The 15092-nt window shown below is 36.3% G+C and overlaps 1 pseudogene; it reads right to left on the bottom strand.

Moving 5' to 3' along the window:
* Window positions 1-3275: 3275 nt before the first annotated feature.
* LOC116862590 lies at window positions 3276-4210 on the bottom strand (annotated as a pseudogene).
* Between the last annotated feature and the right edge of the window lie 10882 nt (window positions 4211-15092).

Genomic DNA, 15092 nt, shown 5'->3' with positions numbered 1-15092 from the left:
TCTATGTCACCTTGGGTTCTTTCTTCTTTTATAGAGCTCCCCTTAGTATTCTTTTTTGTAGTGCCAGCTTGGTGGTCACATACTCTTTTAGACCCCGCCAGTCTTGGAAGCTCTTTATCTCTCCATCCATTCTGAATGTCAGCCTTGCTGGATAAACATACTTTGAAAATTATTTTGAAAATAATGAATTTTACACAGTTCTCACACACAATGCGTCATGTAGGAAGATCACTGAGGCAGTTATCACTGAGGCAGAACCACTGTTTTAGCAGAAGTCTAGAGACTAATGTAGAGGGTTTTTTGTTTGTTTGTTTTGCTCTGTATCTGACTTTTCTTTTGACATATTTAATTTTAATAAAATTTCAGTTTTCTTTTTTTAAGATTTTATTTATTTATTTGACAGACAGAGATCACAAGTAGGCAGAGAGGCAGGCAGAGAGAGAGAGGAAGGGAAGCAGGCTCCTTGCCGAGCAGAGAGCCCGATGTGGGGCTTGATCCCAGGACCCTGGGATCATGACCTGAGCCAAAGGCAGAGGCTTTAACCCACTGAGCCACCCAGGCGCCCCATAAAATTTCTGTTTTCTGTGTTAGGACCTAAGTACACACTCCCTTGTTAACTCTTAAATTTTGTCCAGGGAAAATACACTGCACCAAATTATTTTATTACCAATGTTAGCTTGGTAACTTATTCAAGGTAGAAAATGTGCAACAGCAGTGTATTCACCGGGCTCCCAGAAAAGATCATCGTGTGGTTCTGGGACTGTAAATGGTGCCCAGGAGGGGCAACAATGAGGTTTCCACGTGAAGCAATTTTGGAAATTGCTTGTAATCATGGACTCTTAAGATCTAATTGGCCAGCCATTCTGGAGAATACACAAACCACTTACTCTTTTTTAATCATAATTGTTTCTAATTAAATTTTTGTTAAAGCTTAGAACTTTAGCTAATCATATTCTGAATCATATTTTAATTAAGTTAGAAAACAGTAAATGCTTAGAAGTATTTGGTTATTGATACTAAGTCATAAATATCATTTTTTCTCCATATTTGAGTCTTAAATTTTGTGACATGAGGCAATTATTTCAGAAGCACGAAACTGTTTCTTTTCACAAGTTTTGCTATAATATCATGCAATCCTTTGTAATGAGAAAAATTTTTATTATGTATTAGAAGATAAGCAGTCATACCTTTGTCATTCCAAAATAAGGCTTTTAATCAGTTAATAATCACAAATATTCTAAATGTTAAATCGGTTTTAGTATAAAAACATAAAATTTATATCATATCTTCTAAAATATGGATTTCCTATTTTAGGAAAAAGTGATAATTTTCAAGTCTCATACATTACTCATCCATCATTGTTCTCATTGGGATAAGCCATGGCTTCTTAGATGATAATTCTAGTTTCCTTCTTCCCACATGTCCTTAGAAAATAAAGAGTATGGTAGAGTCTCTCCTGATGTTAATGGACCTTCATCCATTGTAAAGTTAAACTGAGATTAATAATAGGAACTTTGTAGGGAAATAACCGAGCAGGTATAGCCGCTCAAAATACTGAAGTGGAAATGTTGATGCCAAACAAACCCCCAAAGCTAGTCTTCTGGAATTATGAGAATATCAAATGGAAAATAACATGTTCATTGCACGTATTATATCATAAGTTTATAACAGTCGTTACATAAGACATACAATTTTAGCATATATTGAGGAATCATTTAAGAGTTTTTCAGATTGATTAATTTGCACAGACTTGTTTTTTTTTTATTTCTTTTCAGTGTTCCAGAATTCATTGTTTATGCACCACACCCATCATATTAAAGTAGCTGTCATTCTTCTACAGCCCATTTTGTATTTCTCCAACTGTAATTATATATCCCTAAGATTCTTTCCTTAAAAATTAGGGGCACCTGCTTTTGGCTCAGGTTATGATTCCTGATTATATGGGATCAAGGTCTGCATTGGGCTTCCTACTCAGTGAGATGCCTGATTCTCCCTGTCTCACTCCCCCTGCTTGTGTTCCCTCTCTCACTGTGTCTCTCTCTGTCAAATGAATAAATAAAATCTTAAAAAAAAAAAGAATCAGTTTAAGTGTGCCTGAGTGGCTCAGTTGGTTAAACATCTGCCTTCAGTTTAGGTAGTGAATCAAACCCAGCATCAACCTTTCTGCCCAACTGGGGTCGGGGGGTTCTGCTTCTCCCTCCCCACCCCCTAATTGTGCTATCTTTCTCTTCCTCACTCTCTATCTCAAATAAATAAAATCTTAAAAAGAAAAGAGTCATCCAGATTGGGATGCTTGGGGTGGCATCGTTAGTTAGCTATCCGGCTCTTGGTTTTGGCTCAAGTCAAGATCTCAGAGTAGTAACATCGAGCCCTCATGTTGAGCTTCACACTCAGCATGGAGTCTGCTTGTGTTTTCTTGTGTTTTTCTCCCCTCTCCCTTTTCACCCTAACCATTCTCTCTTCCCTTCTCTCTCACTCTCTTTCTAAAATAAATAAACCTTAAAAAATAATCACCCAGACTATCCCAGAGATCCTCTCATAAAAGATAGAAACTTTTTATCAAAGATTTTATTTTATTGTATTTTATTATTTTTTGACACAGAGAGAGAACACATGCAGGGGAAACAGCAGGCAGAGTGGGAGAAGCAGGACCTTGAGTTCAGGACCCTGGAAACATGACCTGAACTGGAGGCAGACACTGAAATTACTGAGTCACACAGGTACCCCAGAAAGATGCAAACTTTTTATATTTCCTTTCTAGTGATGTGAGAAATTCTAATTTCTGACAAACCTCTATATCTATCACCTATTCTGGAAACTGGGAGATAGGAGAACTAATATGTATCAGTTAAGAATACACTATGATAGAAATAAAACAAATAACATTTTGGTTATCAATAAAATAACCAAAGTTATGGAATTTATTGTTCTTTGTATTATTTTAGTCACTTTGGGATATATATTAAATACAGTAGAAGTATTATAGTGAATGTTATCATCAAGCTGGGCAATTATTATTTTAATTTCTACATATTAGAAAAACCTTCTGGAAACAAGATAGAGGAAATACTATGTCCTTTCTATTTACTAAAAATTACCATAACGAAAATAGAACAAGTGTTTAGAAATGTATAACTATTTGGTCTAATATTAATTATTTTAATCTTCTAGATGTTTTAGTCCTTCTCTTCAGTCTTAGAATAATAGTGTTCTTAAGGAGTATACAAAGTACAAGTAATCTACTTCTAAGGCCACAGGACTAATGAGAACTTACTCTACAGTTTTATAGAGCTCATTCTCTGAAACACTCTTCTCAGGGCCCCTATCACCTCCTTGTTTCTCAGGCTTTAGATGATGGGGTTAAGCACTAGGGTCAGGATGGTGTAGAAGAAAGCCAAGAACTTGTCCTCTGTGGGAGGTGGGAAGGATCTTGGGCATAGATAAGTGTAAGCAAAAGGTACATAGTAGAGAATCACCACAGTGAGATGGGTGCTGCAGGTCGAATAGGGCTTCTTCCTGCCCTCTGTTGACTGCATGTGGCAGATGGCAAGGAGAACCCAGCCACAGGAACATGCAATCCCAATTAAAGGAAACACCATCAAGATGGTGGTGCTCACAAACAATGTGTACTCATAGACCCAAGTGTCCATGCAGACCAGAGTCAACATGGCCAGAACATCACAGAAAAAATGGTTGATGGTTCTGGATTGACAATAAGGGATTTTAAGGGCATATACAGTGTGGGCACAGGAGTTGATAGATCCTATTGTCTATGGTCTTATTATCATTAGCACACAGACTTCTTTGTTCATGCGAATGGGATAGTGAAGAGGAAAACAAATAGCTACATAACGATGATAGGCCATAGATGTCAAGTGTAGTGCTTCTGTAATGGCTAAAGTCAAGAAGAAGAAGCTCTGAACCCCACAAACAATAAGTGAGATAGACTTATTTCCAGAGAGATAATTGAAAGCCATCTTGGGGACAATGGTGGAGATGTAGTTCAGGTCCATGAGGGAGAGCTAAGTAGAAAATACATGGGTGTGTGGAGATGGGTGTCCAAGAGGACAAGGATGATCATGGATAGATTATCAAAAAGAGCCATTAAGAAAATAAGTGCAATGAGAATAAAAAGAAAAAGGCCAATACTCGACGGTGGAAACAACCTCAATAAAAGGAAATCAGTTAATGTTTGGTTGTAATTTTCCATATTCTATTGTTTGGTTTCCCTGGAAAAAGAGAAAAACACATGTAATGTATATATATAACATATAAGCATGTATGCATATATATATACATATATATATATATATGTTTTTTAAATTAAGAAATTGTGAAGTTTTCAAGAAATACCCAATTCCTTAAGTAAATTAAACTTCCTATTTTGAGAAAGCAGTTCTATGCTGTTTCATAAATCTACAGGCTAAGGTGGTAAGCATTTACATTCAAAATATTCTATAAAGAATTAATGAAATAATGAAAAGAAAATATCTATATCTCCCTTAATAGGATGTTAATAATTCTATGCACTTCCTAAAGTCACATATTAAAAATACCAAATATTTTAATTAAATATAAACATAATTCTTTTTCAAATAATGAACACATTTATATCAGTTCAAACACTCATTTGATTCATAATAGGAATAAATTTAGTAATATGTGGAAAATGTTTATGTTTTCATTCAAGGTTATATTACACTTTCAGGCATATATATATATATATATATATATATATATATATATATATATAGCTATAACTTTTTTCTTTCATGTTGATAAGCTGGATTTCCTTCCTGTCACTGTGTTCTACCTTGTTGAATAAACCTTCCTGAAAACCAGTTACCAGTTCATGGTGTGGACTCAGAAAAGTGCAAGTGTTTATTTCCTAATAACATCAGGTATAAATAAATAGAAATAATTATTACATTCCTCCATTACCGTTACTTTCTACCTTCCATTTTAATTTCTTAGTATAGAGCAGACCCTTCTCCAGAAGTCTTCTATAAACCATGTCTATTGCAGCCCTCACTATTTTGCTGGAGCATCCCAAAAAAGAACAGTAAAAGTTTAAAATATCTTAAGGAGGCTGGGAAAATGGCAAAGTAAAAGGGCCATTAACTGACTTCATCCCATGTATACAACTAGGTAACACGCACAAAAGTATAAATAACCCAGAGAATGACCCACAGAGTGGCAGAGGAAACTCCACAAATAAAGGTAGAAAAGAAGGCACTTTGAAGAACATAGCAAAGCCAGGGAGATGTTTGATGAGCAAAACAAACCATGACCATCCATAATAGGGAAGAAACCACTATCATGGGGAAGAGTGATTAATAGTCTATCCCACTGGTGTCCCACATGGGGAAGACAACTTCCCATAATATTGGACTATGAAAGAAAGAGGGCTGTTTTTCATGAGTTCTTTCAACTAGTAGAAATTAAAGCCTGGGATTTTAAAAATCAGGCTCAGCTCTGTGAAAGCTCCAATGGCATTAGTAAGCAGAGCTCCTGCTCTTAAAGAGATAACGTGCCAATTACCCATGCAGATACAGCATAGAAGCAGCAGTTTGAAAAATAACAACATATGGGAGTAAATTATTTATTCACATTAAAGTGTTTTCTTTTCTTCTCTCTCTCAAAATATTTTTATTTATTTATTTATTTTACACAGAGAGAGACACAGCAAGAGAGGGAACACAAGCAAGGGGAATGGGAGAGGGAGAAGCAGGTTTCTTACTAAGCAAGAAGCCCAATGCAAGGCTCAATCCTGGTACCCTGGGATCACGACCTGAACCAAAGGCAGATTCTTAAAGGCTGAGCTATGTAGGTGTTCCATCATCTTGAAATGTTTTCCAGAGAGGCAGGGGCTGCAGGAAGATCCCTCCATGAACAAATGAGCTGATAGTTTACATTTCCTTCTCTTGCTTTTCCCCAGCATAACCTTAGGGTCATCTGCAGGAATGATTGTGCAGACACTCATTGCCTAACTTGATTATAACAAACCTGACTGCTGCCTACATTTTTGCGGTTTCATCTTTTCCAGTCAAGCTTTCCTCAGTCTTACATTTACTGGTAACCTCCCAAAGACCAGTACAAATCCCTGCCTATACTGAGTCTCTTCACGTATGAGTTTTGCAGGGCCTCACTTCCAGTGGCAGTGGTGGCAGGTCTCATTTTACAAGCAGACTACTGCATACATGGTAAATGTAAACTCTACCCTAAACAGAGAGAAGACAGTGCCCACAACAGGAAAATAGAGCTTCTACAGGAAAGTGGGCTGAAAGAAAAAAAAATGACCAGGACACAATGGCAAAGCACACTCATCAGAGACACTTTGTCAAGTGTCAAGCCCTGGAGAGCAGGGGACTAAATACATGATACTACAGGAACTTTTCATTATAAGGGCATTACCTATGAGAGCAGGAGATATACCTGACTTATCTAGCAGAAAGTAATAGACTCTGAGAGTTAAACAAAATGAACAGAAAGAAGAATATGTCCAAAATGAAAGAAAAGGACAAAGATCCTCCAAAACACCAAAACAAAATGGCTATAAGTAAAATGTCTATTAGAGAATTTAGAATAATGATTATAAAGTCACTCTCTGGATTTGAGAAAAGAGGGGAGGGCATCAGTGGGACCCTTAATAAAGAGATAAAAGGGAACCAATCAGAAATGTAGGACATGACTAATGAAATTAAAAATGTACTTGATAGAACAAATATCAGACTAGAGAAATCATAGGAATGAACTAATGACCTGGAAGACAGACTAATGGAAAATAATCATGTTGAGCAATTAAGAGATAACAATTATGCAAAATAAGAAAAGACAAAGGAAACTCTGTGACTTTATTAAGATTAGTAACAGTAATATGATAGGAACCTCAGAAGAAGAAAGAAAGGAGGGCAGAAAATTTAATCTGAAGAAATAATTCCTAATCTGATGAAGGAAACAGATATCCAGATCCAGAAAGGAAAGTGATTCCTGAAAGAACAAAAATCAACCTAAGGATATCCATACCAAAACACAAAGTAATTAAAATGGGAAAAAAAGGAGACATAAAAAAATACAGCAAAAAAGATAAAATAATACTATTACATACAAGGAGTAGACAATAAAATAATACTATTACATACTATTACATACAACAATCACACAAGTTGGTTGGGATTTTTCAGCAGAAACTTTCCAAGTCAGAAGAGAGTGCCATAAGATGCTCAAAGTGCAAAAATGATAACATCTTCAGCCAGATAAACTCTACTCAGCAAAGCCATCATTCAGCATAGAAGGAGAGATAAGGAGCTCTTCAGACAAACTAGTACTAAAAGAGTTCATGACCACCAGACCAACCCTGCACAAATATTAAAGGGAACTCTTTGAGTGGAAAGAAAAGACCATACATGACAGTATGAAAGCAGGAAATAAAAAAAAAAAGATGAAAAATAAGTATTTCTGTAAAAATCAGTCAAGGGTTTCAAAAAATAAAGTTTGTGAAATATGACACAATATACATAAGTATACCAGGGATATAAGTAAAAAATGTGTTCAAACTTAAGTGATCATCAACTTAATAGAGATTGGTACGTACAGAAAATTCTATATACAAACATAATGGTAACCACAAATAAAAAGCCAGCATTAGATACTCAAAGAACAAAGACATCCAACTAGATCATTACAAAAGAACACCAAACCATGAAAAACAGAAAGACAAGAATCAGAGAAAAACCACAAATACAACCATAAAACAAGTAAAAAATTGGAATAAATACATGTATATCAATAATTACTTTTTTTTTATTTTATCATGTAATGCTGGTTACCATAAAGTACATCATTAGTTTTTGATGTAGTGTTTCATGATTCACTGTTTGTATATAATATCCAGTGCCCCATGCAATACATGTCTTCCTTAATACCCATGAGTGGGCTAGCCCATCCCTCCACACCCTTCCCCTCTGAAACCCTTGGTTTGTTTCCCAGAGTCCATAGCCCTTCATGGTTTGTCTCCTCCTCTTATTCTCCCCCTTCATTTTCCCCTCCATTTTCCTAACATCTTCCATGCTATTCCTCATGTTCCATATATGAGTGAAACCATATTATGATTGTCTTTCTCTGCTTAACTTATTTCTCTTAGCATAAGCCCCTCCAGTTCCAACCATGTCGGTGCAAATGGTGGGTATTCATCCTTTCTGATGGCTGAGTAATATTCCATTGTGTATATGGACCACATCTTCTTTGTCCATTCATCTGTTGCAGGATATCTCAGCTCCTTCCACATTTTGGCTATTATGAATATTGCTACTATGAACATTGCGTATCATGTGTCCCTTCTTTTCACTGCATCTGTATTTTTGGGGTAAATACCCAGTAATGCAATTGTCAGGGCATAGGGTAGATCTATTTTTAAATTTCTGAGGAACATTCATACTGTTTTCCAAAGTGACTTTACCACTTTGCATTCCAACCAACAGTGTAAGAGGGTTCCACTTTCTCTACATCTCCACCAACATTTATTGTTTCCTCCTGTGTCAATTTTGGCCATTCTAACTGGTGTAAGGTGGTATCTCAATGTGATTTTGATTTAAATCTTCCTGATGATTATGAGCTTTTTTTCATGTGTCTGTTAGCCACTTGTATGTCTTCTTTGGAGAAGTGCCTGTTCATGTCTTCTGCCAATTTTTTGACTTCATCATTTGTTTTTTGGGTGTTGAGTTTGAGAAGTTCTTTGCAGATCTTGGATTTCAGCTCTGTAGATGAAGTATCATTTGCTAATATCATCTCTCATTCCATAAGTTCCCTCTTAGTTTTGTTGACTGTTTCTTTTGCTATGTAGACGTTTTTTATCTTGAAGTCTGAAAAGCTGATTTTTACTTCTGTTTCCCTTGCCTTTGGAGACATGTCTTCAAAGAAGATGCTGTGGCCAATGTCGAAGAGGCCACTGCCTATGTTCTCCTCTAGTATTTTGATATATTCCTTCCTCACATTGATGTCTTTCATCCATTTTGAGTTTATCTTTGTGTGTGGTATAAGAGAATGGTTGAGTTTCATTCTTCTATACATAGCTGCCCAGTTTCCCCAGCACCATTTATAATTCTCAATTGGAAAAAGCTGAGATATTTTCTCTTAAGATAAGGAACATGATAAGGGTGTCCACTCTCACCTGTGTTGTTCAACATAGTACTAGAAGTCTCAGCATCAACTATCAGTTATTAAAAAAAAAAAACATTCAAATTGGTAAAAAAAAAAAAAGTCAAACTCTCTCTCTTCACAGGTTGCATGATACTTTACATTGAAAAACTAGAAGACTCCACCCTCAAATTACTAGAACTTATGCTGCAATTCCATAGTGTGGTAGGATACAAAATCAATGCATATAAATCAATTGCTCTCCTACACACCAAGAATGTAATTGTAGAAAAGGAAATTAGGAAATCAATTCTATTTACAATAGCACCAAAAATCATAAGATACCTTGGAATAAACATAACCAAACAGGGAAGGATCTATATTCTAGAAACTACAGAACACTTATGAAAGAAATTGAAGACACAAAAACATGAAAAAACATTCCTTGCTCATGAATCAGAAGAATAAATAGAATTAAAATGTCTATGTGGCCCAGAGCAATCTATACTTTCAATAACATCCTGATCAAAATATCAATGGCATTTTCAAAGTGTTGGAACAAACAATTCTAAAATTTGTTTGGAATCAGAAAAAGACCTCATCAAGGAAAAGTTGAAAAAGAAAAACAAATCTGGGGCCATCACGTTGCCTGATTTCAAGCGTTATTAAAAAGCTGTGATCACCAAGACAGCACGGTACTGGCCCCAAAACAGACACAGACCAGTGGAACAGAGTAGAGAGACCAGTTATAGACCCTGAACTCTATGGTCAACTAATGTTTCATAAAGCAAGAAAAAATATCTAATTGAAAAAAAGACAATCTCTTCAATAATAACTTTGAATGTAACTGGATGAAATGCTCCAATCAAAAGACAGGGGGACAGTGTGGATTAAAATAATCTATATGCTGCATACAAGAGACACATGTCACACCCAAATTTACCTGAAGATTAAATGTGAGGGAATGGAGAAATATTTAGCATGCAGATATATGTCAAAAGAAAGCTAGTATAGCAATACTTATAATGAACAAAACAGGTATTTTTAAAAAGATTTTATTGATTGAGTAGAGAGAGAGCGAGCATAAACACATGTGCATACACAATGTGGGTCAAAAGGAGAGAGACAAGAAGACTCCTTACTGAGCTCAGAGCCTCACGCAGGACTTGATCTTAAGACCCTGAGATCATGACCTGAGCTGAAATCAAGAGTAGGATATTCAAGTGAATGAACCACAGATGTTCTGCAAACTGAACAAAATTTCCTGTAAAGCAAAGACTAACAGGAGACAAAGAAGAACACTATATAACCATAAAGGGAACGATCCAACCAGATAATATAACAATTGCAGATATACATGCACCCACTATCAGAGCCTAGAAATACATACAATGGTTAACAAAAAAGGAATTATTTCCTAATAACACAATTAAACTAAGGGAATTTAATTTCTGACTTACATGAACTGACAGACCATCCATACAGAAAATCAAGAAGGAAGCATTGCCTTTGAATGACAAACTGGACCTTATGGATTTAAGACACATATTCAGAAAAATTCACCCTAAAAGAGCAGTAAACATTCTTTCCAAGTCACGTTCTCTAGATAACATCATACATTAGGTCACAAAACAAGCTTTGACAAACTAAAAAGATCTGAGTCAAACCATTTCTCTTTTCTGACCAAAAAAATAGAAAACAGAAATCAACCAAAATAAAAAAAAAATAAGTATATGAAAAGGGCACAAGTACATGAAGATTAAAAATATACACTACTAAACAATGAATGCATCAACCAAGAAATAAAAGAAGAAAAAACATACAAGGGAGGAAGTGAAAAATGAACAGAAAAGCCCTAAAATCTTTGGGATGCACTAAAAGGAGTTCTAAACTGGAAGTTTATAGTAATCCTGGATTATCTTTAAAAGCAAGAATAGGGGTTCCTGGGTAGCTCAGTAGGTTAAAGCCTCTGCCTTCAGCGCAGGTCATGATCCCAGGGTCCTGGGATCAAGTCCCCCATCAGGCTTTCTGCTCAGTGGGAAGCCTGCTTCCCCCTCTCTATCTGCCTGCCTCTCTGAGTACCTGTGATCTGTCAAATAAATAAATAAAATCCTTTTTAAAAAAGCAAGAATAATCTCAAATAATCACCCTAACCATTCACCTAAATGAGCAAGAAAAAGAAAAATAAACAAAAGCATTTAAAACCAGTCACCAAATTGTGGAAATAACCAAGATGCCTTCAATAGACAAATGGATAAAGAAGATATGGCCCATATATACAATGGAGTATAATGCCTCCATCAGAAAAGATGAATACCCAACTTTAGTATCAACATGGATGGGACTGGAAGAGATTATGTTGGGTGAAATAAGTGAGGCAGAGAAAGTTAATTATATAGTTTCACTTATTTGTGGAGCATAAGGAATAACACAGGATATTGGGAGTTGGAGAGGAGAAGTGAGTTGGGGAAATCAGAGGGGAAGAGGAATCATGAGACACTGTGGACTTTGAGAAACAAACTGAGGGTTTTGGAATGGAGGTGGTGAGATGGGTGATCCTGGTGGTGGGTAATAAGGAGGGCACATATTGCATGGAGCACTGGGTGTGTACATAAACAATGAATCTTGGAGCACAAAAAAATTAAATTAAATTAAAAATAAATAAAATAAGTAAAAGCAGTAGAATGAAGGAAATGATAAAGATAAGTGCACAAATAAATGATATATAATCAAAAAAGTCCCAAAATACTATATATACATATACATAAACATATATATAAATACATATATACACATATACATATATACACATATACACATAATATCTATATACATACATATCTCTGGGTGTGTGTTTGTGTGTGTGTGTGTATATATATATAATGGATTAATGAAACCATAGGTTTTTTTTTTTCTTTTCAGCATAACAGAATTCATTGTTTTTGCACCACACACAGTGCTCAATGCAATACGTGCCTCCTTAATACCAACCACCTGGATCCCCCAACCTCCCACCCCCCGCCCCTTCAAAACCCTCAGATTGTTTTTCAGACTCCATAGTCTCTCATGGTTCACCTCCCCTTCCAATTTCTCTCAACGCCCTTCTCCTCTCCATCTCCCTATGTCCTCCATGCTATTTGTGATGCTCCACAAATAAGTGAAACCATATGATACTTGACTCTCTCTGCTTGACTTATTTCACTCAGCATAATCTCTTCCAGTCCCGTCCATGTCGATACTAGAGTTGGGTATTCATCCTTTCTGATGGAGGCATAATACTCCATAGTGTATGCGGACCACATCTTCCTTATCCATTCGTCTGTTGAAGGGCATCTTGGTTCTTTCCACAGTTAGGCGACCGTGGTCATTGCTGCTATAAACATTGGGGTACAGGTGGCCCTTCTTTTCACTACATATGTATCTTTGGGGTAAATACCCAGTAGTTCAATTGCAGGGTCATAGGGAAGCTCTATTTTTATTTTCTTGAGGAATCTCCACACTGTTCTCCAAAGAGGCTGCACCAACTTGCATTCCCACCAAAGGTGTAAGCGTGTTCCCCTTTCTCCACATCCTCTCCAACACATGTTGTTTCCTTTCTTGCTAATTTTGGCCATTCTAAGTGGTGTAAGTTGGTATCACAATGTGGTTTTAATTTGAATCTCCCTGATGGCTAGTGATGATGAACATTTTTTCATGTGTCTGATAGCCATTTGTATGTCTTCATTGGAGAAGTGTCTGTTCATATCTTCTGCCCATTTTTTGATATGATTATCTGTTTTGTGTGTGTTGAGTTTGAGGAGTTCTTTATAGATCCTGGATATCAACCTTTTCTCTGTACTGTCATTTGCAAATATCTTCTCCCATTCCGTGGGTTGCCTCTTTGTTTTGTTGACTGTTTGTTTGCTATGCAGAAGCTTTTGATCTGCATGAAGTCCCAAAGTTCATTTTCGCTTTTGTTTCCTTTGCCTTTGGAGACATATCTTGAAAGAAGTTGCTGTGGCTGATACCAAAGAGGTTACTGTGTATGTTCTCCTCTAGGATTCTGATGGATTCCCGTCTCATTTTGAGGTCTTTTATCCATTTCGAGTTTATCTTTGTGTACGGTGTAAGAGAATGGTCGAGTTTCATTCTTCTACATATAGCTACCCAGTTTTCCCAGCACCATTTATTGAAGAGACTGTCTTTATTCCACTGTATATTTTTTCCTGTTTTGTTGAAGATTATTTGACCATAGAGTTGAGGGCCCATATCTGGACTCTCTACTCTATTCCACTGGTCTATGTGTCTGTTTTTATGTTAGTACCATGCTGTGTTGGTGATCACACCTTTGTAGTAAAGCTTGAAATCAAGCAAGGTGATGCCACCAGTTTTATTTTTGTTTTTCAACATTTCCTTAGCAATTCGAGGTCTCTTCTGATTCCATACAAATTTTAGGATTATTTGCTCCAGCTCTTTGAAAAATACCGGTGGAATTTTGGTTGGAATGGCATTAAAAATATAGATTGCTCTAGGCAGTATAGACATTTTAACAATGTTTATTCTTCTGATCCAAGAGTATAGAATGGTCTTCCATTTTTTTGTGTCTTCATCAATTTCTTTCATGAGTGTTCTGTAGTTCCTCGAGTACAGATACTTTACCCATTTGGTTAGGTATCTTCCCAGGTATCTTATGGTTCTTGGTGCTAGAGTAAATGGAAGTGATTCTCTAATTTCCCTTTCTGTATGTTCATTGTTAGTATATAAGATAGCCACTGATTTCTGTATGTTCACTTTGTATCCTGCCATGTTACTGAATTGCTGTATGAGTTCTAGTAGTTTGGGGTGGAGTCTTTTGGGTTTTCCAGGTAAAGAATCATATCATCTGCAAAGAGAGAGAGTTTGACTTCTTCATTGCCAATTTGGATACCTTTTCTTTCTCTTTGTTGTCTGATTGCTGTTGCTAGGACCTCTAATACTATGTTGAACAAGAGTGGTGAGAGTGGGAATCCTTGTCGTGTTCCTGATCTCAACAGGAAGGCTGCGACCTTTTTCCCATTGAGGATGATATTTGCTGTGGGTCTTTCATAGATAGATTTTATGAAGTTCAGGAATGTTCCCTCTATCCCTATACTTTGAAACATTTTAATCAGGAACGGATGCTGGAATTTGTCAAGTGCTTTTTCTGCATCAATTGAGAGGACGATGTTGTTCTTCTCTCTTCTCTTATTGATTTGTTCTATCACATTGATTGATTGGCGAATGTTGAACCATACTTGCAACCCAGGGATGAATCCCACCTGGTCATAGTGGATAATCTTTTTAATGTGCTGTTGGATCCTGTTTGCTAGGATCTTGATGAGAATCTTATCATCCATATTCATCAGTGGTATTGATCTGAATTTCCCCTTTTTGGTGTGGTTTTTGTCTGGTTTGGGGATCAAGGTAATGCTGGATTCATTAAAAGATTCTGGAAGATTTCCTTCTGCTTCAATTTTTTGAAACATCTTCAGAAGAAATGGCATTATTTCTTCCCTCAAACATTGGTAGAATTCCCCAGGGAATCTGTAGGGCCTTGGCTCTTCTTTTTTGGGAGTTTTTGATCACAGCTTCAATCTCGTTACTAGATATTGGTCTATTCAGGTTGTCAATTTCTTCCTGAATATGTTTTGAAAGTTTATAATTCACCAAATGCATCCATTTCTTCTAGGTTGCTTAACATAGTGGCATATAACTGTTGATAAAAACTCCTGATGATTGTTTCTACTTACTTGATGTTCGTTGTTATCTCCCCCTTTTCAATCATAATTTTATGAATTTGGGCTTTATCTCTTTTCTTTTGGATTAGTGTGACCAATGGTTTGTGGGTCTTATTGATTCTTTCAAAAAAAACCAGCTTCTAGTTTCATTGATACATTCTAAGGTATCTCTGGTTTCCACCTTATTGATCTCTGCTCTAATATTGATGATTTCCCCTCTGA

The sequence above is a fragment of the Lontra canadensis genome, unplaced genomic scaffold (assembly GCF_010015895.1).
Source record: "Lontra canadensis isolate GAN:19392208 unplaced genomic scaffold, GSC_riverotter_1.0 scaffold271, whole genome shotgun sequence".
Taxonomy (NCBI): domain Eukaryota; kingdom Metazoa; phylum Chordata; class Mammalia; order Carnivora; family Mustelidae; genus Lontra; species Lontra canadensis.
This window is presented reverse-complemented; position numbering and strand designations above follow the sequence as displayed.